General features: G+C 38.5%; 1 protein-coding gene across 1 annotated transcript in view; it reads right to left on the reverse strand.

Annotated features, from left to right (window-relative positions):
* The window catches only part of LOC134208971 (protein artichoke-like), a 50,296-nt gene extending 29,205 nt beyond the window's left edge, over positions 1–21,091 (reverse strand). Inside the window, exon 1 of the mRNA XM_062684945.1 lies at positions 20,969–21,091. The gene's annotated coding sequence lies outside the window, so the exon portion shown is untranslated. The remainder of the gene's footprint in view (positions 1–20,968) is intronic.
* Positions 21,092–25,266: the final 4,175 nt, after the last annotated feature.

Raw genomic sequence — 25,266 nt, forward strand, 5'->3', positions numbered from 1 at the left:
TGGCGTCAAATTGTTGATTCAGTGTTATCTGTTTAGATGTAGACTAAATAAATGAAATGAAATACACAAATTGTACTAGGAAACAAAACTGTAGAAAGAAGTGAAAGAGTTAGGGATTTAGGAGTGATTTTAGATTCAAAACTAACTCTTGTTGATAACTATAACACAATCATTCACAAAGCTAATAATATGCTAAGCTTTATCAAGCGCTTCTGTTTCAACTTCCAGGTTCCCTACACAATCAAAACACTATATATTTCATATGTACGATCCATACTGGAGTATTGTAGCATTGTATGGTCGCCTTACTTAACCACACATGAAGAAAGAATAGAATCAGTACAAAAACAATTTCTACTATACGCTCTTCGTAAATTAGGTTGGACGTCATTTCCTCTTCCATCTTATGAATCACGTTGCATGCTTATAAAACATACAAACATTGAAACAGCGTCGAGAGTTTGCAACGGTTTCATTTGTTAACGATATAGTATCTCAACGTGTTGACTTAACTGAAATTTTGTCGAAGTTAAATTTTTACATACCTTCTCGACTACTTCGACATAGAACATTATTTTTCACTAACCACCGCCGAACAAATTACACACTTAATCGACAATTTTCTTCTCGGTAGAATAAATTGACGAACACGATCGTTAAAGTTTGTTTTAACTGATATCTCGTTAACAGATATGACGTTTACACAAGTTACTGAAACTCGGCAATCAAGTTTGCCACAATAATCGGTGATTTGAAATTTCACCGAGATTCGGCAAATTCGACCGTCAACCATTTAACCTCGTGTTTAACCTCGCTGTTGAAAAAAAAAACAAACACGCGAAAACTAAGAAAAATGAAAAAAAAATCATTATTTTACCTTTATTTTTTATCGGTAAGTTTCAATCTGATTTCATTTTTTGCTTATATTAAATAATCTTTTTAAAAATCAATTTTACGTTGACTTCTGTACGTATAAAATTTCAGCGGATTCGCTATAGCGCATTGAAATGGAGCGGTTCAACTTTCACTCCACGTTACAGACACAGCAATGTCGACGGAAATCGCTTTCCCTGGTGCGTGAAGTGGCCAATCTATATATCTTTGGAATCGTCTTTGGGAAAATCATATATTGGATCAGATAAATATTTATATGGAATCGCGGAATATTAGATGGCTGCCGGCTAAAGAACGTTTTGGCAGTTTGGTGTTACCTCGAACTCCATATGTTTTTGTTAGTATTTAATATCTATAATAATGTACAATCGAGAATAAACCCTTCTAATACATTCTAAATTCGTGTTAATTGACAATTTTTATTTCTATTTTGAATTGTCTGAAAATAAATAAAAATAATCATTCACTGAATCTCGGCAAAGCACTTTACCGATCAATTCGGCAATGTACTACCGAACGGTACGGTAAATTTTGACAGCTGAGTGGTATCTCACATTTTACGACCATTCGGCATTTTGAACTTTTACCGAGATTTTTACCGAAATCTCAGCTGTTGGATTCTCGGCAATTTATTTTGCCGGCCTCGGTGAATAAAATTAAGTGTGTATGCCAAATTTGGACCTCTTAACCGAATGATGGCTGTTTATAATCAACACTGCGAAGCTATTGACTTAACTGTCTCAGCATAACATTAAACAATATTTTCAAAAAACAAACATAAGAAATTCAACAATTTAAATTCATAATTACAAACAACTTTAGCAAAAAAAAAATATTTTTGACGTAGGACTTACGTCTCTCTTTACTATACCGGGTGTCATTTCAAAATATTCAAATCGACCGCGTTACGCTGTGTTGAAAGATTTTAAACGTTAATAGCGTTCGTCTCAGTGCACGAATTTCTGCGGTAAGCCCCTCAATCGACAGATTTCAAGTATGCCTTCCATGTCCATGCTTGATAAGACCCGAAAAACTTGTTTCAATAGGCATGAAACTGTTTTCAATGAAAAACATTGAGATCAAGGGAACCTATAAATATGGGTACCGCATAATTCTTGCATCATTCCATTACCACGTTCTGATTGGTGCAGACACCAGCGAATGAGCAGCCGCTGGGTATGCCGAGAAGCCATAAAATAGCGCAACGCGATTTTTTCCTTTCATTCGGACCGGGACAAGCGAAGCAACCGCATCATCGATTGAACAGCACTCACACCTTTTAGCAGGGACTGAAGTCTGAATGAAGTTTTTCGGCTCGACACCATCGAAGCGACCATCATCAGCCGAACCTAGCCAGTACATCAGCAGTCCACCCTACAGACCCAACAAAGCAGCAATGCTGAGCAGATACCGGCAGCAGCAGCAGAGTCGAGCCGAGACCGGCCGGCATCGGTGCTGAGCCGAGGCAGGCTGAAGAAAAGCCACATGATGCAGCATGTATGTCCAAAAAACAAACGGTTCTTCAGAGAGCCAATAATAGAGATCAATATCAATGCTTTCAATACCCTTCGGGATAGAAATTGTACTTGGTTGCCAAATCCAATATTCTAGAGATAAAATTTTATGCGTGATTTTCATAAATAGCGTCAAAACTAACAGTGGATAATTTTTCTGATTTAACCGCGAAGTGGACGAAGGACTTCGCTTGACCATGCCTTTAAAGATTCATAAGATGTCCAAATCTCTCACATAATCATATTTGGAAATAACAGCTCAAACATTAATAAACTATCAATCGATTTTTCATCAAATGTTGGATTTTTTGGCATTGATAAAAAATATGTAGATAAACATTGTTTGATACTGACCGCACTCAAAGCGAACGTGACTGAATGATCGTCCCATGTTACCAATTCTAAATCTTATCACCCGAAATCCCATGTACGGTGTTTCCTTCCTTCTACTACTAACAATGTTGGCTCAGAAAAGAACACGTACTTCCCACCTGAACTGCAATTCTAAGCTCGCTTACCTGGCTTATTGGCCTGTATCTAGCGAAAAGTTCCGTTAGGAAAAAGACGCCAGCAGCGAGCAACAAGCGTAAAAAAGAAGAAGCCCTTCTCGAACGCGTTGATGATGATGACGCTTTGGCTGACAAAGAAGCGGGATACAAGACACTAGCTGATTGGCCCACCAATTGGGTAGCAGAGAAGATCCAAAATAAGGTATAAAGAAAAGTGCATTCGCTCGCAGAGCATTCAGTCTTTTTTATACCATCACTAGAAATTCGCGGTTATTTGAAAAGATTGTTTTCTTACTTTTTGCACTTAGCTGAAGCAAACAGCCTTTTTCAAGGCTCTAAGAGTTAAAAATAATGTTCTCCTTCAGTCGCTATCGCACGGATTAGAAGGCTCTTCACTGGAAGGGCTGAGATACAGTCTACATCCCCTGCTGAGCCAACTTGTGGTTTATTTCAGGCAGTCCTTCAGTGGGAAGGTTGCCACTGTCGAGGCTAATATTTCGTGACCGGACAGATACTTTCTAAATTTTTTTTTGATGATTCTTGTTCGAGGTAGATTTGATTTCTGTGTCGGTTTGATGAGAAGATTTTGCCGAGGAATGGTATGCAACGCCGATTATTTATCCAAAATAGTTGATGTGAGAAATTTGGACATATTATGTATCTTAAAGGCATGGTCAAGTCAAGTCCTACGTCCACTTAGCGGTTATGTCACAGACATTACCCATTGTTCGTTTTTTAACTTGGTTTTTATTGTATTTCATAATTTACTATAGCATTACGAAAGAAAAAAACCCAGATTAATCCACCTAGCGGTGATGGTGCCTTTCTCGTTCGTTCAAAAGGTTTGGAAAAATCTCAAATAACACCAATATGTGGATTGGTCTTATTTTTCATATTTGTTTATATGCAGAAAAAAATTCTCGCCAAACGCAATTTGTTGCAAACAAATCGGATGAGCATAAGAGCAAAAAATGGCATTTTATTTAGTAGTTTTAAAATTAGTATTTTCGCCATAACGTTTGACCCAATTGTACGATCCGGCCAAGTTTCGTTAGTTAACAATGGGACAAGATTCTACGTCGAATGCAATCTGTTGCGAGTGACCTGAGAAGCACACATATTGCACATCAATCACAGTAACTTATATATGACCGGATTCAGTCACAATATGGTTACTGCAACCAGATTTGTTGAAATTGTGTAGCTTGGGGAATAGATGAAGTCTAAGTGCTAAGAAAGTGAGCTAGACTTTTTTGAACTCTTTTTCACAATAAATAGTAATTCGACCATAACATCTAAGCCCATAGTCCGATCTGGCTAATTTTCAATAAGAAAATATGAGACATTCTGCGTCGAATGCTGCGAACAAATCGGATGAGGAAAAAGTGCCTGAAAAATGAATGACATTTTTTTAGCGATTTTTTTCAGAACAAAATGGTATAATTTTCGATCGCATAGTCCGATATGGCCAATTTTCAATAGGAAACAACGGGACAGGATTCTACGTCGAATGCAACTTGTTGTGAGCAAATCGATTGAGGATAAGTGCCCGGAAAATGAGTGACATTTTTTACGCGATTTTTTCGTATGAATTTGTATTTTTGCCATAACTTCTGATCCCATAGTCCGATCTGACCAATTTCAAATAGGAAACAATGGGACAGGATTCTGCGTCGAATGCAACTTGTTGCGAGCAAATCGGTTGAGGATAAGTGCCCGAAAATCGAGTGACATTTTTACGCGATTTTTGTATGAATTTGTATTTTGGACATAACTTCTGATCCCATAGTCCGATCTGACCAATTTCAAATAGTAAACAATGAGACAGGATTCTGCGTCGAATGCAACTAATCAGATTGCACACAAATCGGTTAAGGATAAGTGCCCGAAAAATGAGTGACATTTTTTACGTGATTTTTTCGTATGAATTTGTATTTTGGCCATAACTTTCGATCCCATAGTCCGATCTGGCCAATTTAAAATAGGAAACAATGAGACAGGATTCTGCGTCGAATGCAACTTGTTGCGAACAAATCAGTTGAAGATAAGTGCCCGAAAATGAGTGACATTTTTACGCGATTTTTTCGTATGAATTTGTATTTTGGCCATAACTTCTGATCCCATAGTCCGATCTGACCAATTTCAAATAGGAAACAATGGGACAGGATTCTGCGTCGAATGCAACTTGCTGCGAGCGCAAATCGGTTGAGGATAAGTGCCCGAAAAATGAGTGACATTTTTACGCGATTTTTCGTATGAATTTGTATTTTGGCCATAACTTCTGATCCCATAGTCCGATCTGACCAATTTTCAGAAGGAAACAATGGGACAGGATTCTGCGTCGAATGCAACTTGTTGCGAGCAAATCAGTTGAAGATAAGTGCCCGAAAATGAGTGACATTTTTACGCGATTTTTCGTATGAGTTTGTATTTTGACCATAACTTCTGATTCCATAGTCCGATCTGACCAATTTCAAATAGGAAACAATGCGACAGGATTCTGCGTCGAATGCAACTTGTTGCAAACAAATCAGTTAAGGATAAGTGCCCGAAAAATGAGTGACATTTTTACGTGATTTTTTCGTATGAATTTGTATTTTGGCCATAACTTTCGATCCCATAGTCCGATCTGGCCAATTTAAAATAGGAAACAATGAGACAGGATTCTGCGTCGAATGCAACTTGTTGCGAGCAAATCGGTTGAAGATAAGTGCCCGAAAAATGAGTGACATTTTTTACGCGATTTTTTTGTATGAATTTGTATTTTGGCCATAACTTCTGATCCCATAGTCCGATCTGACCAATTTCAAATAGGAAACAATGAGACAGGATTCTGCGTCGAATGCAACTTGTTGCAAGCAAATCGGTTAAGGATAAGTGCCCGAAAAATGAGTGACATTTTTCGTGTAATTTTTCTATGAATTTGTATTTTGGCCATAACTTTCGATCCCATAGTCCGATCTGGCCAATTTAAAATAGGAAACAATGAGACAGGATTCTGCGTCGAATGCAACTTGTTGCGAGCAAATCGGTTGAGGATAAGTGCCCGAAAATGAGTGACATTTTTACGCGATTTTTCGTATGAATTTGTATTTTGGCCATAACTTTCGATCCCATAGTCCGATCTGGCCAATTTCAAATAGGAAACAATGGGACAGGATTCTGCGTCGAATGCAACTTGTTGCGAGTAAATCGGTTGAGGATAAATGCCCGTCTAGTCTACGTCGGTTGACGAAATAAATAATAAATAAATATCTGCTGAAGGAACAGACAAAATCCATCCAGCCGTTTTCGAGTTATGCGGATACGAACACAGACCATTTTATTTTTATCATATAGATATCTTCATATTTTTGAATAAAATGGTTTTTCTTTATTCAATTTTAATGGTTTTCAACGGAAATATTATTTAGATTTGTATTTTCATTGATTTATTTATATTCATTTTGTTTCAAGATTATTTTTATACACCATAATTTAATTTTTATTTGTCGCCACAGTTGCATGGAAATATGTACTTAGGGATACAACAACCAACCGTCGACCTGAAACATTTTTGTTGTATTTGAAATCCGGATTATATTTTAAATAATTTACCTATCTAATAGGAAAAATAAATATCAGAGGTAGAATTTTTCTCTTTAGACCCTTCGAGCGCCAACTATTTTTATGCTTCGAGTCTTCCTGTTTAGCCTCTGAAAGAACAGCTTCCAAGCCCCCCAGAGCTGAATTAATCTAAATGAAAATCAGATTCAACAGTAACTATAAAAATATATTCAACGTACCTTATCGAATGGCTAATATCTCACACCACTCGCCATCGTTGGTTAACTTTCGAAATATTTTTGAAAATCTGACTAGTGTTCGAAAGTCCCCATATTGTTTAAATATTTTTAAACGAAGCCAAACTTTCCAAAGTTCCTATTTCCTCAATACAAATATGTGAGTTTTACCATCGAATGTTTTTGGGCTTTTGAAAACGATTGAACTTCGGCTACAAATTATGACCATATTCAATGTGTATGGTTTGGAATTTCGTTCTTATCCAGAAATCTCTTTAAATTTATCGTTGTTAATAAAATGAAGTGCTTCATAGTAACGAATCGAATTATAAAAGACTACAAAATATAAAGATGTCAATATATAAAAGAAATTAACTAAACGGACCGTGACCCCCTGTGCAATGCAGCGGAGCGGTGACAGAAACAGATTTAACAGTTAGCCTATAAATATATTTCTAGCATAAGGTTATTTTGCCGAAAATGTCATTTGGTCGAACAGTTCCTTTGACTGAAAAAAAGCTTGGCCGTATAGCTAGTTTGGTCGAAAGGGCCATTTGGCCAAAATAGACATTCGGTCGAAAGTGTCGTTCGGCTGAATTGGTCATTTTGGATATTTTCACCTCTAAAAAATTATGAACTTCCCCAGAAAATTCTTCAAGTTTTTTCCAGAATATTTATTTGGAAATTATTTTCAGATTTTCCACAGGAATTGCAATTTTTGAGATCTCTTTGGAATTACCAAGAAGAGCTCCTTGGATTTACCGAGGAAAATTGTTTGGAATTGACATGAGAAACTCTTCAGAGTTTTCACGGGAAGCTGTTCCAAATTTCTTCAGAAAAATATTCAGAATATCCACGGAAAGGTCCTATTGAGTTTCTGTTGAGTATTCTTAGAAATTTACACAAACAATTGTGACTGGTAAAAGGGATGCCTTAATGTTGACTTCCTCAATCTAAATTGTTTGAGACGGCTAGTTTTTTAAATCCTTTATTAGATTGATTTTTTTGCAGGGATAAGTTCATCACTAGACGACTAGTTTGGCCTAGTCAACTTTAAAACAACAGAAATATGCTCGGAATTTTTTAAGGATTTTTGGATTTCTTCACTCGTTTAGCTAAATGGCCTTTTCTGGCCATTAAACAAAATTCCGTAACCTCTCTAATTTAAAAAATCGATACAGGTCCTTAGACCAAAAGACATCCAGCCAAATACCATTTAGCAAAACTAAACGTTTAACGGAAACTGTTATCAGGTCCAGTACTGGTAGTTTTCGTGACTGTCGTGTGAAAGCGAAAACAGTTACATTTTCATTTTCAACAGACCAAATGAAAATGTAGCTGTATTCCGGTCACCTGTCACATCACAAGCAGTCATGATGGGAATATTGCTTTGTTTTGAAATCTAAATTTCTCAATAGTTTTGAAAAATCTGTGCAAATAACGATGACTAGTCGATAAAATGATTGTATTGTTTTTGATTTTCGAATTAGAACTTAGAAGTAACATTATTGAAGTGAAGAAGTAACAATAGTTTGATGCGCTTTCATGAAATAAAAATCCGTGAAAATTTGGCAGAATTCCTTTCATTGCTAATGTTTTCTATGAAAGCGGGGGAGAATAAAATGTAAATATCGCGTGACCTCTCTCAATGAAAATGAAAATCTCAGTACTGATCCAGGTCAAGATGGGTTTGACCGAAAATGTAGTTTGACCGGAAGCGACGTACAGCGAAAAGAAAAATTTGGCCCAGCTGATAAAAGTTGTTTGCCCTAACAGGCCATTTGGCTAAAATGCCGTTCAGCCGAAAAAAGTCATTTGACCGTATAGATCATCTGACTAAAATCGTCTTTCGGTAAGAATTCCCAGATAACCAGAATGCATGCATAATAGAATTGTTTTCTGTTTTCATATGCGCACAAATTTAATCGTATACCAGTCGCGAAAACGCTTTTACATACAAAAGTGGAGGCGATATATGTATATTTCTTATCCGATGTTGCACGGTAGTATATGCGATGTGCACTATAGATAGTGGAATTGACGATTAAAGGTTGCATGAAGAAGAAGAATCGAAGGATGATATCTGAAAAATATTGCACGGGGAAGCATACGGGAAAGTTTTTAAAACTCTTCTCAAGAATTCTAAGAGTAATTTAATTAAAAACGGTTAGCAGTACGGGGTTGGACTTTCCTTCTACTGCATAATAAACGCAATTTTTCGATTTCAAATTTAATTTTATGATATCATACTTAATACACAGTATAAAAAAAATCCAAACCCGTACTGCTTTCCCTTTTTAATTAAATTGTTTCTAGAATTTTTGTGAAGAGTTTAAAAAAATAATGCTTTCCCTTGCAATATTTTTCTAATATCATCCTTCGACTTCTTCTTCTTCATGCAACATTTAATCGCCAATATATAGATGAGCGAAGATAAATCCTCTGTCTCCAAACGAACTGTCAAACGTGTCTCCAAACGAGCATGACGTCACGATTTCAATGGAAACGTTAAGGGCTATGACGTCATATGCGCGTGTGTGCACGGGCAAAGAAATCGACTCAGCCATGCTTTCGCTCATCTATAGATGCTACTATCTATAATGTGCACGACTTTTTAAGCGAGTTTGTTTGTTATACATTGCGATATAGTTTGTGATAACAAGCTCTGTTTGACAGAAAATCCTATTTCATTTGAGTTTGTCTGCAGGGATATGCGATGTCAACAAATCACGGTATCAAAAGTGTGATTGCTATCGCAGTATGAACGAGTGCAAAGAAGGCCAAACTCAATCGTAGAGCGTTGGCTGGCTTCGGTCCAAGCAGCGATAGCAGTGACGTCAATTGTTTACAGTGAAAATTGATGTTTACGTACATGACGATAGTGCCTTGTTTTTGTATGCCGTGTAAACAAATGAAACTGGAATAAACTCGTAAAATAGCCTACTGTGCAGGAAAATTTATAAATAAACTGATGAGCTCTGCACCACAATGTTCTTTCTGCTTTCTTTGAAAAGTAACGTACGGCTGAATTTATCGCTTTGTCAAAATGGCGTTCAGCCGAATAGGTCGTTTGACGGAAAATGCCGTTTAAACGAATGTTTTTTTTTTTTTTTGCAGAAAGATCATTTCCGGGCCAAATGACCATTCTTATCAAACGGCATTTTCGGTCAAATGATTTATTCGGTTAAATGATTTTTTTCAGCTGTATGTCGCTTTCGGTCAAACCATTTTCGACCTGATAACAGTTTCCTTCAATTTGGCTTAATGGAATTTGGTTAGATGACTTTTGACTTAAAGGCCAGTATCGACTTAAAAAGTAGAGAGGTCACGAAATGTCGGTCATTAGGCCAAATGGATGGATATTTTTGACTAAATTACCCGTTCAGTTATTGACAAACTTATGACCTATTGGCTCAAACTATATTTTCGGCCAATTCTGAATGGGCTATTCTGTCAAACGACTATTTCGACCAAACGGCATTTTCGGGCTGATGATCTTTTCGGTCTAACGATCATTTCGGCCAAATTATCAATTCGGCCGTATGTCACTTTCGGCCAATGGAATTTCCCAAGAATTTATTATGTCACACTTAAAATAAATCACCGACTTCGGTAAAATTTTACCGAAATCTCATCCACTGAACTGTTCGGTAAATTATTTTACTGATTTTCGGTGATTTTGACAGTTGAGCAATGGAAAAAATCTGTAAATTAATTTACCGAACAGTTCAGCGGTTGAGATTTCGGTAAAATTTACCGAATACTGTAAAATGAGCTAAGTGTGTACAATATAGGGTATCTGTTCCATTATTAATAACATGATCCTATATCAATAACATTCGCAAAACGGGCAATTTAGGCTCAATTTGTGTCGTGTTTTGTTGTTTTCCGACGTGCTCTCTGCTGAAACAAATCACAAAATGAGAAACAAAACAAATAGCGCACCAATTCTTTGTTTTCGAATGGTATTGATCTGGGTACATGGTATGAATTCAAGGAGCAGTTCCCCTACTAGTCGTTCTATAACTGCAACATGTTTTAGTTTCAGTTAGCACAGGCAGTTCGATAACTGCAACGCATACTAGATGTCAAATGATTGTCAGAAGACGTCAGATGCAATAGAAGTGCACCAACAGTGTGCAGTGCAATACAGCTAGCATCGACTTTGAAATCGTTTTGAAGTTCAGCTATCCGATAACTGCAAAACTGATGTAACTATCGAATTGCAGTAAAAAGCATTGTAGTTAAATGACTTCCAGTTATCGAACGTCTACTGTACAAAGAATTTCCTGGAGAAGTCCAAAAAATCTGCGAACTGTTTTCCGTTGAAATACAAAAAAAATTTATTGAGATCTACATTTTGAACAATCCTCCGCACAAAATTTTAAAGAAGTTTCCCTTTAACGTTCCAGAGAATTTTCCTTGAAAACTTCTTAGAGTCTCCCGTGAAAATTCTTAAGAATTTACTGTTCTATCGTTGGCCATGCCAAACTAGCCATTTTAATTATTCTAGACTGAAAAAGCCAATGCTAAAACACACATTCTACCAGCCGCGCTCTCCTACAATTATGAAGAATTTTATGTGTAAATTTCGAAGAATGCTCAACGGAAACTCAACAAAAACTTTCCGTGAATTTACGAAGATTTTCCTGTTAAAGTTTAGAACAATTTCTTGTTGAAATTCTGAAGTTTCTCATTTAAATTGCGACGAATTTTATTTAGGAATTCTAAAGAGCTTCTCTTGGTAAAGGCTGCCTTAAGGTAGCCTCACACCTCGGGAATTTGGTTCGCGGATTTTTTCCCCATGCATTTTTGCATATGCGATGTTTTCGGAATTTGGACACGGAAAATCAAAATCCCGGCCCCATTTAAAATACACGGGGCTCAAAATCCGCTGGAAAATTTTCTCGAGGTGTGAGGCAGCCTTAAGACTGCCTTACACCTCGGGAAAATTTTCCGCCGGATTTTTGCCCCCGTGTATTTTAAATGGGGCATGGATTTTGGTTTTCAGTGCCCAAATCCCGAAAACATCGCATATGTAAAAATGCATTGGGGAAAATACCGCGAGCCAAATTCCAGAGGTGTGAGGCTACGTTCGGGAATTTGTTCTGCGGATTTTTTCCCCATGTATTTTTACATATGCGATATTTTCGGGATTTGGGCACGGAAAATCAAAATCCCGACCCCCTTTAAAGTACACCGTACCAAATTCCGGCGGAAAATTTTCCCGAGGTGTAAGGCAGCCTTAATTCAAAAGATTTCGAAACTTTAAAATAGTTCCCGTGGAAAATCCGGAAATAATTTCCAAATTTAGGAAAAATTTATAGAATTTTATGGAGAAGTTCATTAGGTTTATTATGGGAAATTCAAAAGATTCTTTCTTTGAAAATGAAAGTCTTGAAAATATCCCGAAAAAATGCAAAAAAAATCTTCAAGAAACGTAATAAAAAATGCCACGCCGATTCACGCCGCCGCCGCCGGCTAAAAAGGATTCCGGTGTGACGCCAAAAACGCCGCCGCCGACGACCAAAATTCTGTCGATTCTAATGCTACGTACACACCAGTCAAGCAGTTCGACGAACATTGACTCCACCCCCAAGAAAACGCTTCGGTTGCTGCTTTGTTGGAACGTGTGTGAAGTTGTTCGAACAACCATTTGACAGTTGGCGGCTCTGTTGGAAAAAATTAAAACGGTTTGATTTTGGTTTGAGTTGTCGGGGGTGGAGTCAAGGTTCGCCGAACATGTTTGAGCATTTGTAGTGAAGTTGCACAAATCCCCATATATTTTTTGATGGTTGGTGCTCTAGTTGGTGCTTCGGTCGTTCGTGTGTGATATTGTTGGTCGAATAAATTGATTGTTCGTGTCGGTGTTGATAAAAATTGATGAATGTTTGAATAAACGGGAGGTGGAGTCAATGTTGGTCGAACTGCTTGACCGTGTGTACGTTCCATAATAGTATAATCAACTGGATTTTATCCCAAATCGAACAGCCGGCGGTTTGTCAAAAAGTGGTTGAGATTGAATGTTATTGTTTGTTGAGTAACTGCCACCAACTTTCACCACTACGTACCAACAGACCGACATTTGGAAATAAACTTTAATCAAATAACTTTAGGCTAGATATCTTAGCGAAGTCTGAAAACATAATGAGATCATATGGTCGGGGTCAGTCAAACCGCACCAAGCGGCTTGTCGACTGACTTGTGATAGTTTGCTCGTAAAAGGACAACGGAAATAGTTTCATATCAATTTAAACGTACATTTGCAGTAGGATATCCTCAGTTATGGGGTTGAGGGATATCCGATACGATTCACGATCAATTGAATCTGCTAAACGAAAGTTTGAGCGGAAAAATCGGTAATTTTTCGTTGGCGCTTGGTGCGTTTTGGCTGAACCTCGATCATATCATGAAACATATTTTGATTTTGACATCATATTGAGTCATAATTCGTTTTCAAATATGTATAAATCATTATGATTGATTACATATTTTGATCTTATTTAGCTGTAGATTACTAAATTGAAAGATATGACATCAAATATCAAAATTTGTTTTCGATTTGCTCTCATCGACAGCAGGAATAGTTAATGATTGAATGTCACAATAAGATATTTCTGCTATCACGTTTTGTTATTTTAACCGTTAAAACGACCAAAAAGATATCAAAATAAGTAAACATAATCGATGATTTTTCAACATTAAAAAAAAGTTATCGGTTTGCTCGGGAAGGCTTCTACCAAATAGTCTTTTCGGTTAAACGACATATTCGGCCTAACAACTTTCAGCTTTGTGACTTTCTGTCGAAAGACTATTTCTCTTCAAAAATTCAATTTCAAGTAGATTTTTTCTGAGTTTCAATGGGAACTCCTTCGCAATTTTTACGCTTAGTTTTTACGAAGAGCTTTTCAAAATTTCAACAAGATATTGTATGGAATTTTCATGGAAGTAATTGGTATCTTCACGTGGTTCATCAACGTGGTATTGTAGAGATCTATCAGGAAATTATATGGAAATTGCACTGAATCTTTGGAGTTTCCACTGAAAATTTGAATCGGCGTGGAAAATTATAGATTAGCGGCGTGACAAATTTGAAACGTCGGCGGCGGCGGCGTGCTAAAAACTGTCGGCGACGGCGTGGCGCACACCTTTAAGTCTGACGCCATTTGGCTACCAAGTTATTGGAAGCTTTCAACATTCTCCACTGGTTGCCCGGCCACTGTGAAACTGGAAGGCGTCACCGTGTTTACATCCAACGAAACCTGTAGTCAATGAATACCAAGTAAAGGGACTCTTGGAATTCGTTGATCTGCTCCAGAATGATGCGGAGCGTGACAATATGGTCCACACATGATCTTCCGGGACGGAATCCGGCCTGCTGTCGCCGGAGAGTCGCATCGATCTTCTCCTGAATCCGGGCTAGAATAATTTTGCATAGAACTTTGAGAACGGTATACAGCAACATAATGCTTCGCCAATTATCGCATACAGTCAGGTCACCCTTTTCGGGAACCTTCACTAAGATACCTTGCATCCAGTCGACCGGGAAAGTCCCGGGTGTCCCAGATATTACGAAATAAACGATGCAGTAGTTGAGCGGATGTCATGGGGTCAGCTTTAAGCATCTCGGCTGATATGCGATCGATCCCTGGGGCTTTATTCGATTTCATGCTTTGAATGGCTGCTTGAATCCCTAGCAGTGATGGAGCTTCGGTATTGACGCGTGTTATACGTCGGATCCTAGGCAGATCATGGTGGTGATGACCTGGCTGGCACTTGAAAAGTTGTTCGAAGTGCTTGAACCAGCGTTTCAGCTAGTCAGTTGGGTCGGTCAATAACTGATAATTCGCGTCTTTCTCAGGCATCGTTGCATTCATCTTCGCCCCGCTTAAGCGTCGTGAGATATCGTAGAGGAGGCGAATGTCCCCGGTTGCTGCGGCTCTCTCTCCTTCGTCGGCCAGATAGTCTGCCCACGCTCGCTTGTCCCGTCGACATGAGCGTTTTTCTTCCTTCTCAAGAGCCGCGTATCGTTGGCGGGCTAAGACTTTGGCTCCTCTGGTTTTTGATCGCCCTATCGCGGCTTTGGCTTCTCTTCGCTCCTCTATCTTCCTCCAGGTCTCATCGGTGATCCATTGTTTTCTCTGGGTGCGCAGGCGTATTTCGCTGATGAGGAGGTGATGATCAGACGCGATATCGGCACTACGTTTATTCCGAACATCAAGAAGGCTCCGTTTCCATTTTCGGCTGATGCTGATGTGTTTGATTTGATTTTCTGTAAAGCCGTCACGGAAGACCCACGTGACCTTGTGAACCGGTCGATGAGGGAAGAGCGACCATGTCGTTATTACTACAAAATTCTGCGCACAGCTCTCCGTTTTCGCTCATTTCTCGGAGACCATGGCGTCCCATAATGTGCTCATGGTTCGTGGTCGGATCCGATCTTCGCATTGAAGTCGCCCAAACAGATTTTGATATCACCCTTCGGAATTTTATCTACGACGGCATTGAGTTGACTGTAGAAGTTCTCTTTGTCTTGCAGATCGGCAGCATCCGTTGGCGCATAACATTGGATTATAGTAAGGTTTGTGTTCGTGGGCTTCCTGTAGATTTCGAGGCTCATAGTTGTATTTGCTTCCCTGATGACTAGTAGATCCAAGAAAGGTAGTTTACCTTCTTTTTCCTCTTCGAAGGTAAATTTGATGTCCTTGTCCATTGTTTATTGCTTCCAAAATCCTGGGTAGATGCTTTCAGTTGATGATGCTGAAAATGTCGTCGACGTATCTCCACCACTTCTCAGGTAGTATTCCTTGTTCTTATAGGTTGTTCCCCAGATTCGCCATGAACAGTTCGCACAAAAACGGTGATAGCGGATTTCCCATCGGTGCTCCTTTCGTCTGTTTGTAGTTCTTCTTCTTCTTATTGGCATTACATCCCCACACTGGGACAGAGCCGCCTCGCAGCTTAGTGTTCATTAAGCACTTCCACAGTTATTAACTACGAGGTTTCTAAGCTAAGTTACCATTTATGCATTCGCATACCATGAGGCTAGCACGATGATACTTTTATGCCCAGGGAAGTCGAGAGAATTTCCAATCCGAAAATTGCCTAGACCGGCACCAGGAATCGAACCCAGCCACCCTCATCATGGTCTTGCTTTGTAGCCGCGCGTCTTACCGCTTGTCTTACTGTTTGTAGTAGTTGCCACGAAATTTGAAGTAGTTCTCCGTCATGCATAGCCTTGCCAGATTTTGGTACATCTTCACCTTTCCTCGCTATGTTGTTTCCGTCCTTTGTGTTAGCAGCCAATCCTCTAGAAGATTCAGAGCATCTTTCACTGGAACGCTAGGGAACAATGCCACTACGTCGAATGATACCATTATGTCCTCTTCTTCGATGTGTCCTGATTCCAACAGCTTCTGGGCGAACTCCTGGGTGTTGATGACTAACCTGCTGGGGTATTGTTTTGGCATACTTTGGAACTCCTTCACCAACCATTTGGCTATGTTTTGGGTAGGGGAACCCACTGATGAAACTATCTCTCGCATCTCCTTGCCGGGTTTATGCATTTTTGGTAGTCCTTCAATCCTAGGTACCGGGTTTACTGTCTTCACTCGAGCTTCTCCGATGATCGCCTTACACTCCTTTATTGTTTTGTCCGTGAGTCTTATTAATCCTGGTAGCGGATCCACTTTCAAATGTCTATAAGGTCCTCCGTTGATTTTCGTCGTCATCTGTTCGTCGTAGTCCTCTTTATCCATTACCACTACTGCATTGCCCTTATCGGCTTTTACGTAGTATACTGGTTTTTCCTTAAGCTCCTTTAGAATCCTCCTTTCGTCGTGGTTCGTTGTCCCGTGCCGGCTTTCTTTGATGGCGTCTGCTACGATGTTCCTCGCTGTATTTTGATCCTGTTGTTCGATGTTTCAGGAAATCGCTGTCTCCATGTCCACGATGATCTGTTTTACGTCTGATTTCTGTGTGATCGCATACCCCAGTCCCTTGTTGAGGTGGGCTAGTTGTACCTCCGTAAACTGCTGTGTCGAACGGTTCACGACGAATCCTTCGATGATCTGCACGGTGGGTTTGTCAGTACGGACTTTCTCTGCTGATTTCGCTCGCAAGTTGTTCAGTTTTTTCCTGTGCAGTCTCCGCTTCCTATTGGGTTCAACGGAGGATAAAGTAGAAATGTTGAATAAGGCAGGCGTTTACAAAATAAGTTGTTCCCAATGTGAAAAAATCTATGTAGGCCAAACAAAAAGATCATTAGATATAAGATTCAAGGAACATATGGCGAAAGTGAGTAAGGCGAAAAGAGAAAACGTTAAGGGATTACATTACGAATTTAGATCTAAGGAAGCAGAGCATGTGTATAAGGAAAATCACCCAATTACGGCATCAAATATTAAAATCTTAAAAAATGTCTCTTCCCCATGGAAACTCGATGTAGCTGAGAGGTTGGAAATCTACCGACAGGTAAAACAGCGCTGTTGAATAAGGATCAGGGAAACGGCAGCTCCTGGCTCTTCAAGTTTCTACCTAATCAATAAATTAATTAACTGTAATTAACTGTATAGGTAAATAAAGTAGGCAAATAAGATTATATTAGGTACCTAGCGTAGTATAAATAGCAGAGCATAAAATAATCACCTTCACGAAGCAACTTCGGATCGAATATTGACAAACGTCGCATGACTATTCAAAACATAGAATGACTTACTCAGTTTTCCTCTTCACATATTCATTCATTTGATTGGTACTGAGAATTGTGACAATTGATACTGACAATTGATACTGAAACTGCGCTTAAAGAAAACATAATTGGCTTTGATTATGTTGACTTTTGGCACTAAAATTGCCCCTCAGTTTAACGTCGGGGTCATATCTGTGTGAGTAACTATTGAAATCATCATTTATGTGTTTAGTTTTACAGTAATTTATTAGTTTACGAAATTCAAATAACTACTCACTGACTGATATTTGATCGGAAATTGTCAATGTTCAGCTGAATATGAATATGTACGAAATGAGAATGACAAAGAAGGCCGATGGGCTTCACCAAAAATATTCGATTATTTAAAGCTCTGATAAATAGTGTAAGTTGCGATTGACGAATTTCGCGCCAACCCTTCTATGGGGCTGGTAGAACCATCTCAGAATCGAATGAAACTTGGTGGGCATAAAGATATGGTATTTCTAAGCCACTCTGCATACTTAGTTTTTCAAAAATTGCCAAAAGTAACATTTGATAAGGGCCTATTTTTTTTCATTGATTTTTTTAAAAAATCGATGTGACTCTAAAATGACAAGACCTACAAAAAAGTGTTGTATGGCGGATTGTCGTGAAATTCTGTTGGAAAAATATTTAAAAAATAAAAAACCGATTTCTACACTGAAAAAAAAATTGTTTAAAAAATTCAAATCGATATTACAAAAAAAAACCTCAGCTCAGAAATCGATGAAATTTTTTCAGCAGATAGGTATTTCAATTATCTAACTTTTCTGGGAATAACGTTCCTGTGACATATTTGAGGAAAAAAAGTTTTTCTAACAAAAACTTTTTCCATGTCCATATTTAGTGAAAATTTATCAGCGTGTTTATGCCTACAGCGCCAAATATAGGTTCAGCAGCCTATCATAAACCAACGACACATTTTGGACGTATAAAAATCAGTTTAGGAAGCAATTTATCATAATCTAACATATTTGTGGACCAACATTTGAAAAGGGTTTATATTTTCTTTGACTTTTTGTATCGAAGTAACTTAAAAACAATTGAGTTTACAAAAAAAAAACAAATAATTGCTTTGAAAACAAGCAAATGTTGCCGAAACGAAATTGAAGTGATATTTAATTGTAATATATCGATTTTATTTTCACTCGGGATAATCGAATCCTCCGGATAATCGAATCACCACAAAAAAAATCAAATTTGCAATTAAATAACAAAAAACATATGTTTTATTTGGTAGTCAGAATTTATTTGAGAAAACATTGATTAATCTACCTAGCGGTATCGGTGACTTTTTGGTGTAATTTGGAAAAATAGTATTTTTGCCAAAACTTTTGAGTCTGTAGTCCGATTGATGCATTGCAACTTGATGGTTGAGAATAGGTGCCAATAAAATAGCTAGACTATTTAAGTTTTTTGTACAAAAAATAATATGCTTGCCTTTATTTCTTTTGAGTCCATTGTCCGATAAATGAAATTATCAATACAAAACAATATGCTTCAATAGGAAACAGAATTTCCCATTAAATGCAACCAGTTGGAAGCAAATAAGGATAAGCATAAGTACCGCAAAATGGGTTAGATTTTGTGCACTCAAAAACACAGACATCACCTCAATTCGCCGATCATTGACGGCGGTATGTAATACTATGGCTCTGAGCCATCTAAAATAATGTGAAAAATGTTAAAAATTTAAAGATAATTTGGGAGATTTCCTCTGAAAGCTAGAAGGGGTCGCCGTGGTCACTACTAACAATTTGGTTTTGCTTACCTAAATGATCATCCATGAATTACATAAGTTTGACAATCCATACACAATTTTAAAATGATTGAAACTTTGTATTTTGAAGGAGGGTTGGAGGAGAGGGTTGAAAATGGTCGATTTTTGCGTTAAGAAATTAATGTGTAATTTCAATTCAAAACATGGCTTAGAAGCAAATGGCACTTTTGCAACATCGCACGGAAGAGGCCCTTGCGAAGCTATTGGTGCCTCTTGCAAATAAATGGCAAAACGAGCAAGTCTTCCCGAAGATTATGGAAATACTATTAAGACTCCTCGGGAGTTGTACGAATGGGCAGTTACACAATCAGACAAAAATATTTCTATAAATTACATTTCTGTTATATCTAGAATGAGCAATACTCAACAATGGCAGAAGAGTTTGATGAACTATTCAAAAAAAGCAAAAACTATTACTGGCACACAAAATTTCAATCATTTATACCAATCGCTCATAACACAATCCTGGCTAAAAAATAATCCAACTCAGATGAAGACCCAAATGTCTTCAAATTATTCGAGTAAATTAACAAATTAATGAGTATTTTTTTTTGCTAAACCAATTTTAATCTTTACATTCATTGATTTATTTTCTCGGTGAATAAAACGCTTTTTAATGTTTCAGATTTTACAGTTCAGACAAATTTACAATAGTCCATCAAACATCACAATTTTGTAAATCTGGTCATTTAAGTATAACATTGATATAAGAAATCTAGGAAAATATACGCCCTTTTCAAATGTTGGTCCACATTAATGTTAGAAATTGCTTCCTAAACAAATTTGTATACGTTCAAAATGTGTCGTTGGTTGATTATAGGCTGCTGAACCTATATTTGGCGCTGTATGCATAAAACACGCTGATAAATTTTCACTCAATATGGACATGAAAAAAGTTTTTGTTAGAAAAACTTTTAGTTCGGAAAAGGTATTGGAGGGTAACCGTATTGGAAGGTAACTTGTTTTCTTTAAATATGACACAGGAACATTATTCCCAGAAAAGTTGGATAATTGCAATACCTATCTGCAGAAAAAATTTCATCGATTTCTGAGATGAGGTTTTTTTGTAATATCGATTTTAATTTTTAAAACTAATTTTTTTCAGTGTAGAAATCGGTTTTTTATTTTTTGGATATTTTTCCAAAAAACTTCAGGGAATATCACGACAGTCCGCCATACAACTCTTTTTTGTAGGTCTTGTCATTTTAGAGTTACATCGATTTTTTAAAAATCAATGAAAAAAAAATTATGCAAAGATATCGAAAATAATTGGCGGAATTAAATGGAGAGTACTTAATTTGTCTTAGACGGTTGAATACATTCCACTAAAAGAGCTTAATATATTTTTCCGATTTTGTTGTACGACCTCCAGACTGCCAGTAAGAGCGATGACCTATTATCACCCCCCAGACCCATTGTCACCCCCGATGGCGGTAAAACAAAACATAAGTTTTTCGTTATTTAACTGCAGATTTGATTTTTTCCTCTAGTGGTTCGAATATCCGGAGGATTCGATTATCCGGAGTGAAAAAAATCGATACTCTGGATAATCGAGCCCGACCTGCACCACATATCCTTACTAAATTGTTACTTGGGTTTAGGTGCGTTCGTCATAATTCGTTGATACAGTTGAGTTGCAGTAAATTTCAAATTTAAGTTGATTATTGGAAGTTTTTGAAAAAATGCGTCTCATCTCATATATAATTGATTTAATGCGACACTTCCGCTGCCACCGGTTCATATATGTATGAACATCATACCTTGAGCTATGCTTGCCAATATTTCGTTTCCAAAACAGTTTGCTCCCAATGATGGCTAAACTTCCGTGAACACAACACAGTACAATATACAAGAAAATCAACTGAAAAAAACGAAAAAAAAGTTTGTTCTTGATGGCAATACCTTAAAATCAACACTGAAACGCAGAAACGGTTGCGTTTACCAATAAAACATGCTATCAGGCCGGTTTTGGCCATGTTCCTAATTTGGCCAATTTTGCGAATAACTCCAAAACTAAAGCAATTCGCAAGGGTTTTATTAGTTCCAACAAGAGTTATATCACTCACGCTTCAACGCTGCTTTCAACTGATCAATTATTTTGGAAAAATATGTATTTTTCAGGGTTGGCCAAATTAGGCACTGGCGCACTTTCCCTACTTGTCATAAGACGAGTTTGTACTAACTGTACAAGACATTCCGCTAAAATGCTAAAAATAAATGTTCTGCTAAAATGCTATCATAGATAACGCAGTTTTCAGAAGTCGTCCAATGATAACAAAATCCAAAATCAATTCATGACGTGCTTATCTTGAACACCAAGTGTACCAAACAAGTACCAAACAAATCCAAAGTAGCCCCCGAAGCCGAACGGTCACATCCGTGGTCAATGTCAACTTATCTCCCCGAACAGCCAAGATAGCTGTGTGGTGTCGGCAGCCAGTTATCTGGCTAAGAATAACGCTACGGTTTGCTTGTTACAGTGGTAGAAGTCCACCATACAGGTGACCCCTAATTCTTGGTGTGATGCGGCTTTATGCTTACCGTGCCTACGAATGAATGGTTAGGGGGGTCTAATAAAAACCCAACCGCTAACGGAGCCTGTGAAGCACCAGGGCACCCTTCACAGTATTGAGCCCTTACTGCGCTAACCGGAGCTATGGCGTAGTTGAATTTTTGCTTCTAATCGGCTACTCCTATTCAATCTCAACATGAGGATTAATAAGGGTGGGATTATGATCATGTTTTTATTTAGTTTTTCAACAAATTGTCACCTATATGGATTCGCTTTATGCGTTATACACATTGTACTCTGTGGTTCGTCTTTGACTTTCTTGATAAGATACCAATTTGGTTTCATCGTTGCTGTTCATATTAATGCTGAAGTTGTGGAGTGCATTATCTTAATTTGCAATGGCTTCAGTTAAGATAGCTCAAATCAATCTTCAGCATAAAAGAACAGCAACGATTAATCTTTGAAGACTCATGCAAAATGGCAAATCCCAAGTGGCTTTGGTGCAGGAACTCTATTTTCGCAAGGGTAGCTTCTACCTAGGTAACCTAGTGAACCCGGTTTTTGCTGCTTTCAGTAAAGAAATGGCAAACTCTCGATCAATGCCGCGTGCATGTGTGCTTGTTAACAATGCTATTGTTGCTACACTTATCTCTGAACTAACAACCAGAGATGTATGTGCTGTCACAATTGATGCAACTGGCGGAACCCCCGTCAGGAAATACATCTATTGTTCGGTTTATTTACCACATGATGAACCATCCCCTACGGATGCTTTCAAACGAGTTGTCATATATTGCACTTCAAAAGGCCTTCCGCTAATTGTCGGCAGTGATGCTAATGCTCATCACATCATATGGGGTAGCTCGGATATCAATCTGAGAGGCTCCAGCTTGATGGAATACTTAAGTAGTACCGAACTTAGTTTACTTAACATCAGGTATCAGAACGTCGGCTCCAGGGGCACGTTCACCTCAATTCGGGAGATTTGTGCCATCGCCTTCACAGCCTTTCTCATCACGCACCTGACGGAAAAGGAAGTGAACAAAAAGGAAAGGAATATGGATGGGAGAAAAATGGGAAGTTTGGGAAAGGTACCCTTGAAGAGGGCATACAACGTATACAACACGTACAAAAGCTCATAGCTCCTTACCACAACGGGTTATGAACAACAGAATACTTTGAAGGTTCAGGTTTCTGTAGTCAATTTCACTTAGTAAGTGTTTACCAAATATTTGGAAACGCAGTTGCGCATAAACTGGGCAGTTACATATCAGATGATAAGAAGTTCCATAATCGGATTCACAACCCTCACAGACAAAGGATTCAACACGTTGAATATTTGCCATGTGATAGTTGAGTCGGCAGTGACCTGTCAAGGCCTTGACTAAGACACTGCAATTCTGTTTAGACAGATTAGCTAAATAGTTAGCTACTACCGGAGATGGCTCTCGGATATACAATTTTGTTTGTCGACATGAATCCAAACTACTTCAATACCGTTTGTGCTGAGTGGAGGCCCAAGAGCTAATCAAACGCTTCACCCAACACTTAGATATTGGAATAGCTGGCTCAGGACCAAAAAAGTCTTGTGATGCTCCAGTGCGAGCTAACTCATCAGCCAATTCATTTCCAGCTATGGAAGAATGGCCAGGTACCCATATAAGGTGCAATGTATTAACTGAATTCAGTTCCTCTATTTGAGCTCGACATGCGATTACTAACTTCGACCTTGAGTTGGCCGAAGCGAGGGCTTTGATAGCTGCTTGACTATCTGAACAGAAGTATATTACTTTGCCCATTATGTGTTTCTGCAGTGCGGATTGCACTCCACACATAATGGCAAATATTTCCGCTTGAAAGACAGTGCAGTGTCTACCCAGTGAGTGGGACTGTTCCAATCTTAGCTCACGCGAGTAGACACCTGCACCCGCCCTACCTTCGAAGAGGGAGCCGTCAGTATAACAAACAATGCTGTCCGACATACTTCTCTCCAAATAGCCAGATGTCTACTCATCCCGCGAGGGGAATTGTGTTGAAAATGTCCTATAAGGGAAACTACTAGCGAGTGTGAAATCACTTGGAGATCACATGATGAACCATCCCCTACGGATGCTTTCAAACGAGTTGTCATTTATTGTACTTCAAAAGGCCTTCCACTAATTGTCGGCAGTGATGCTAATGCTCACCACATCATCTGGGATATCAATCTGAGAGGCTCCAGCTTGATGGAATACTTAAGTAGTACCGAACTTAGTTTACTTAACATAGGCAATCGCCCAACCTTTATGGTATCTAATAGAGCAGAGGTGTTAGACATAACCCTTTGCTCCAATAGAATCAGTCACGAGTTGACGAATTGGCATGTGTCAGATGAGGAATCGATATCTGACCATCGCTACATCTACTTTGATCATTTGAATGTTACTTCGCAGACCTTGCGTTTTAGAAATCCTCGTTCAACAAACTGGGATCTTTACACAAAGTTGCTCTCTAACAAATGTCATGGATATCAACCTTCTATAGAAACTCCTACCGACTTGGATGATGCAGTTGATACTACAACGTTGCACATCGTGGAAGCTTTCGAAGAAGCTTGCCCTTTACGTTCTGTAAAAACCTCAAGAAAAACCCCTTGGTGGAATTCCGTTATCATAGATAACGCAGTTTTCAGAAGTCGTCCAATGATAACAAAATCCAAAATCAATTCATGACGTGCTTATCTTGAACACCAAGTGTACCAAACAAGTACCAAACAAATCCAAAGTAGCCCCCGAAGCCGAACGGTCACATCCGTGGTCAATGTCAACTTATCTCCCCGAACAGCCAAGATAGCTGTGTGGTGTCGGCAGCCAGTTATCTGGCTAAGAATAACGCTACGGTTTGCTTGTTACAGTGGTAGAAGTCCACCATACAGTTGACCCCAAATTCTTGGTGTGATGCGGCTTTATGCTTACCGTGCCTACGAATGAATGGTTAGGGGGTCTAAAAGAACCTAACTGCTAACGGAGCCTGTGAAGCACCAGGGCACCCTTCACAGTATCTAGCCCTTACTGCGCTAACTGGAGCTATGGCGTAGTTGACTTTTTGCTTCTCCGAAATAATCGGCTACTCTTATTCAATCTCAACTTGAGGTTAAATAAGGGTGATTATGAGCATGTTTTTATTTAGTTTTTCAACAAATTGTCACCTAAATGGATTCGCTTTATGCGTTATACACATTGTACTCTGTGTTTCGTCTTTGACTTTCTTGATAAGATACCAATTTGGTTTCATCGTTGCTGTTCATATTAATGCTGAAGTTGTGGAGTGCATTATCTTAATTTGCAATGGCTTCAGTTAAGATAGCTCAAATCAATCTTCAGCATAAAAGAACAGCAACGATTAATCTTTGAAGACTCATGCAAAATGGCAAATCCCAAGTGGCTTTGGTGCAGGAACTCTATTTTCGCAAGGGTAGCTTCTACCTAGGTAACCTAGTGAACCCGGTTTTTGCTGCTTTCAGTAAAGAAATGGCAAACTCTCGATCAACAAATATTTCCGCTTGAA

Source organism: Armigeres subalbatus, chromosome 2 (assembly GCF_024139115.2).
Source record: "Armigeres subalbatus isolate Guangzhou_Male chromosome 2, GZ_Asu_2, whole genome shotgun sequence".
In the NCBI taxonomy this organism is placed as follows: domain Eukaryota; kingdom Metazoa; phylum Arthropoda; class Insecta; order Diptera; family Culicidae; genus Armigeres; species Armigeres subalbatus.